The sequence below is a fragment of the Acyrthosiphon pisum genome, chromosome A2 (assembly GCF_005508785.2).
Source record: "Acyrthosiphon pisum isolate AL4f chromosome A2, pea_aphid_22Mar2018_4r6ur, whole genome shotgun sequence".
In the NCBI taxonomy this organism is placed as follows: domain Eukaryota; kingdom Metazoa; phylum Arthropoda; class Insecta; order Hemiptera; family Aphididae; genus Acyrthosiphon; species Acyrthosiphon pisum.
Window position 1 is genome coordinate 31,027,079 of NC_042495.1, and position 6,336 is coordinate 31,033,414.

At 32.7% G+C, this 6,336-nt stretch overlaps 1 protein-coding gene across 1 annotated transcript in view; it reads right to left on the minus strand.

The window, feature by feature from the left end:
* ACYPI46154 (uncharacterized LOC100570519) overlaps positions 1–6,336 on the minus strand; it is a gene marked incomplete at its 5' end in the record, with an annotated part of 13,836 nt that overhangs the window by 3,045 nt on the left and 4,455 nt on the right.

The following is a 6,336-nucleotide window of genomic DNA, read 5'->3' on the forward strand; positions in this document are numbered from 1 at the left end:
AAATATTATTATGTACGGTTTTTTTTTTTATAATCATTTTAAGTTAAAATTTTGACATAATATCAACTGTTTTGTTGTTAAACTTTATAAAATGTTACTAAGTGTTTACTAATAAATATTTAAGTCTGAATTAGAATGGAATTTGATATTTAAACAAAGAATAACAAATTTTAGTATTTTGTCGTAATTTATAAATAAATTTTATTAAAATCTTGGTGAGAAGTTTAAATATGAATAAACATTTTTCCGAGTATTATATAGAATGATATTAAAATATATTAATTTATTACAGTGGTGGAACACGTTTAACGACAATACGCCATTTCTAGCATACATTTATAATTATATCGAATTTAACATAATGTCAAAATTCTATGCTGATGGAAAATCCAAATAGAAAGCATTTTCAATGAGCATAGCTTAAACGAAAAACCAATAACACAACTGTTTCTCGAATCATTATTACAATATAATAATAATAACAATTGACATGTTTATTTGTTGGTAAACATTGAGGTCCAATCGATACTTTGGGAAAATGTATAATAATACTATATTAAAATATGATCTTTTGAAATTTTCTAAATATCAGGCCCACCACTTACGAGACCCATAATAAATTATATTGCACCTAAAATTCAGTTTTTTTATATTAATGATATTTATTTATGAATAATTAATGAATAGCCCCAAGCTGTGGTATAAACAAAAGTCAGTGGCAACACATAACTAATTAAAATTATTGGTGTTATGTGGGATAGTCAACTCTGCAAATTATTTAGTTTCTACTAATATTTCTCCTATAACTTATACCAACCATCCACAACAGGATGTTTTCAAAAGATCAAATGTAATAATATAACAATTCAAAAAGTTACTATGCGATAGCCTATATGTATGAATTTACATCATAACAACCCAGGCATCGCTCTACGCATTAAAACTAATACACATTTGATTATCTGAATAACACGCATTTGTATTACCTATTTTAATAGAATGAATCATCAACAGTCAATATATGCATTACAAAATATATAAATTACCTATTATAAATAATTAGTAATGTAAACTTACAATATTTTTTCAATTGGTTTGAAAAATCGTCATTTAGAGGTGGACCTATGAAAAGATAAATTAAACAAATATAAACAATACACGTAGGTTTCAATTTCAGTTTGTTTCTGTTTTATATGTCATTCTAATCAATTATAAATACTTGTATACATAATTACAACATAGAAATGTATACTCATATTTACATTATTAATTTAGCCTGATGCAATGAAGTATGACACACAATTTTACCTAACAGATCGAATATATCTAACCAAAATATTACATTCGAATTATGAAGTGTTAAGATCACAATGGCTGACAGATGTCTCGATAAATTAATGACTTGTTTCATAGTGCCAACTCTCTCTCGAGATATATAAATGATATTTATTGTCATAGGACAATATACGTGACTTTGAAAAAATCCAAGATAGGTACTATTGGTTTTTTAAAATATACATATTATGTTTACGTAACTGTATATTATATTAATATATTGGGTAGTGTTTGGACTGATTATTAATTACAAAAAACAAGTGAAAAACGTCCAGGACAGTTGCATACTTTTTGGTACAAACTGTTAATATTTTTTATATTAGTTATTATCATATTTGTCTCAAAGCCCAAAGGTAATAATTGCAATCAGTTAATCATGTTATGGCTGCACTATTATAACACTCACTGTGGTCACAGTGTCACACACAGTCTTGGGTAGTACTCCGAATAATTTTTGAGTATTCTAAATACTTTTAGAATACTATTTCTAATAGTATTTTGTGATATATTCTGAATACTTTTGAATCTATTTTGAATACGACTTGAAAATCGTACTTTATTCGGAATAATTTTTTAATATGAAAATGAAATTGTTTGATTTGCATGTTATTCCCTTGCATTTGATTTAAAACAAAAATACAAAATTTATATTTTATGAGTTGGAAATTTGGAATTAATAATATCTATTAATATCATACAATATTAAAATTATAACTGGTATCGTTTCATATATTTATCAAAAATATTTTTAAGCATTCGGAATACTTTTATGGTATTCCAAATACTTTATTCGAAATATTATATTCATCAAGTATTCGAATACATATTCGGAATACTATTTTTCATAAGTATTCGAGTATTTATTCCAAATACTTTTCAAAAGTATTTTACCCAAGACTGGTCAGATATTAGTCTGACAAAAGGTCAACAAAAGTCATCAAAATTGTGAGCAATTGATATTTTTTTAATTTTAATATGAATACCTAAGATTTGAAAATGTGTAAAAATGTCTTGCATAGTTTCTCATAAATTATCCTTAGGTACTAAAATTGAAAAAAAGCTTAGCATAAAGATATATTGAATTTGTGAGAGCGTTGGAAATTCAAAATTTAAATTATGACGACGTTAGATATTCAATCGTAAAATAACGATATGTCTTCAAACGGTTTTTATTAATTTGTTAAAGGTTTTTTATTCATAAAATACTTATCTTAGAAATTTAAAACCGTTAACTATTACATGAATTATTATTTTATACGCATAATGCAATTTTCCAATTTTTTAAAGTACTTAAAGTTATTTATAAAGTGGATACCAATCGTGTAATAACATAAGTCACACCAATAATGAATGTGATTTTAGTGGTCGGAGACGGTTTGGTAAGAATATAATGATAATGCCTGGCTTTGATAAATTTCAGTGTCTATTAATCTCCCATGTCCAATTCGGTAATTTAATGATACGGTTCCCTTGCGCATGTCCGGTGCTTTTTCTGTATGTGTAAAAAAATTAAAATTTGAAAACCATGTTAGAGTGTCTAGCAAGTCAGTTATTACCTGTCTAAGATGAAACGTAATGAGCATTCCGTGTTGGAGTCATCTCGGAACGTGTGCATTTGAATCAATGTAAATCGTATTCCATTAATATAGTATAAGTTTATAACAATTAGTGGTATGTGTAAAACATTAAGTATTTTCAGTGAGGTGACGCAAACCGGAATTTTTCGAGTCATAACAAATCTCGTTTTCTTTGACTGATTTTACCCATAAGTACCATCATTGTTTTACCTATGCAGTCCATTACACTCCGGGACATTACATTGATCCACTTGACACCTAATTTAGTGCAAGGCTTTATCCAATTTTAGATTCTGAGTGGAGTGAGGGGATCTAGTGGTTTTACAATAGTGTTTAATTTATTTTTTTTCTTGTATACTAAATTTCTAGCAGAAAGAGTTCTTTGATTTCAACATATCGTACCTTATATTTTATAAAATTTGATTAAGGTAGTACTTTAAAAAGGTAATTTTTCGATTTTATCAATAGTTACTTAATGCCACGGGAAAAACTACCGACAAATTAAAAAAAAACCGCTAAAAATGTATTTTTCTAACGCTTTGTTTATCATCATAGAAACAAACAAAAATAAAAATAACGATTTTTGTTATTTTGTTGTAATTTATAATATTAATTCAACTTACAGGCTATAATAAAATATAATAACATTATAAACTATCTAGACTTCAAAACCGTCTCTGATGAAGGGTTACCTCGTTAGACGTTATTGGTGATATAAGTAAAATTCCAATACGGGGCCCTGAATGCAATTTAGTGGCCAACGGAAAGTGGGATACCCTTCTATTCCGCACGAGATTAAATAAACGAGAGAGAAAAATAGGAACGAAAGCGAGAATCAAAAAGTAATCCTCTGAAAGCCTTGCAACATACCGATGAGAAAGTTTAATTAAAAATGGGACGGAAGGATCGGATTACAGCGACCGCGGGCAAGTACCACGAACAACTAGCCCGCGGACCTCCGATCACACACCGGCCCATTTTCCTTCAAAACTCGATCGAAAACCAGCACCAAAGGTGCGAGTGGCCCAGTGCAAGTAACAGGCCTAACCAGCCATCAACTATTAGACACTAAAAATCCGAGAAACCACTCGGTGTGGGAACGGAAATCCCCGCAGAAAACCGTACCACTCAAAAATAAGGCAGTGTCGCGATATACGAACAAATCCTACCCCGACATCTGTGCTAGTGGGAATAGGGTCGTTTCGAGTAACCGGATTAATAGAATCCTAAAACTCATTCTGCATGAATCGGAGAGAGCCCCACTGATCATTAGTGCTCCGAATCAATTTGGCACGCACGTACGACAGTTATGCGCGTACTTGGTAGTCCCTGAGCCCGTCTGGCTGTCACACGCCTGTGACTTATGTGGATGGCCTCACGGAGATCGTGGAAGTACCGTATTATCAGAAGGGAATATATTATGTTCGGGGTAGTTACCCGACGCCACCGACGCTTCTTACGAAACTCACAAAATACCTTAAATAATAGTGTTCTTAACCTTCCTTTTATATAGGAATCCGTTCAATCCCTCATTCCTTTAGTCTAAATAGGAACTCGTTCAGTTCCTCATTCATTTATTATTAAAAGGAACTCCTTCAAATCCTCGTTTCTATAAAAAAGGAACTCATTATTTTCCTCGTTCATCATGGTTCACGAGTTTTCAATTATTACTATAATCACTAATCAAAACACAACGTCATATATGTCATATGAATACAAATTTGTTGTTTGGTCCATTATATTTATAGATTAAAAACCTAATAAGTAAATTAAATGTTTTTTGCAAATGTTTGTTTATGAACAAAAGAATTATAATATTTACGTTCTTATTCCTAAAAATAAGGAATTAATTCTTTCAATCGTTCTCTAAGAAGGAATCAATTCCAGGAATCGTTCCTTCAACACTGTTAAATATGCGTATCCTTTGGGCCACTGCCTGGGGCTTGGATCTAGCGAAACCACAGCCAAGTGATGAGGCCTGTGTGTTTCACTGGGTTTTACGGTGTTGACAGACCATAGCGTTTGTCTACGGCCGGTACATCCACGTTTTGACAGATAGATACTGGCTTTTAAGGTTGCTAACACCGTGTGGACGTCCCACTTACGGTTGGTTGCGTGAATCAACCAGTGACATGAGATCAAATAACAGGTCTTAGACATCCGTGACGTAAGAACTGCGTGAGATGAGAATCACAGAAGGCCACCGTTAGTTCTCCCACTCTTAAGACAGCGTGTCGGATCACTTCTCCGAAATCCTCTCAGGAGTACCTTGATCAATAGATGGTACATGCTAACCCAGTGCAAAGGCGTGGTTCCAGCGGCAGAGATCACACTGAGCAGGCTGGATGCGCCCGGCTGGAAAGTGCACTAATGACTCGGGCTCTGCTACGCAGTGACCTGGATTCAGTCAACCACTTGCAAAAGACCTTTATTTCACAGGCTAGACCGGCGTTGTGAACCGGACCGGCCACGACTGCATTGTGTTGCTAATGGAAAAACCTCTAACGCATCAGTCCGATAGGACTAGTAAACTCAGTGAATAATCCATCAATGAATGGGTGGTGCTGGGTACCACATACCTGAGCAACGGGCGCATAACGGAAGTGGGGTGGCAGGCGCTATGATCTGGGGTGAATGTAAATTTCCACACGAGATATAGCAAGTAAAAATCACACCCGGGTATGCATACGTAAATTCCCACATGAAAAAAATTGCACCCGTATGTAAGTCCTACACGAAAAAAAAATTACACCGCATACAAATTTCCTTCCCACTTTATTCAGACTTAGGACTGACAACTTAAATGTAGTTAGTGTGGTTAACATTTGTTTGCTTTTGTGTTGCATAAAAAAAGTACAATCAATTTTTTATATGAATCTAGTCCTAATATATAATAAAAATATTAATAATGCAATGTGTATGGTCCACATATTATTTGTATAGGTATAAAATAATAATAGTTATAATAATTATAATAATAGTAATAGAAAAAATTAAATTTGATTCGGCTTATTGCAAAAGCTCAAACACTTCACATAGTCATACTGTGTAATTATTTTCAAGTTATAATCTGATATTTTGTTATTGATATAGTTTCCCCCCTAGTATTTGGGATAGTGCTAGTTCTGATACAAGTCTTACTATAAACGCTTGCGAAAGTGCAAATAATATGTGGACCATATCTACTCATTGTATCATTAATTTTCATTATAATATATTTTGGACCAACTACGTTCAAGTTGTCATTCCTAAGTCTGAATAAATTTTCGTGTGGGAACTTACGTACGGAAGTAATATTTTTCATGTGGGAACTTACTAAACCCCGTGGTCTGACGGTTGTCACCGGTTGTCGTCTGTTGACAACGGTTGTCGCCAACCGAAGCCGATCGGCATCCAATCGATATGGTGGGGTATATGGAGGGGT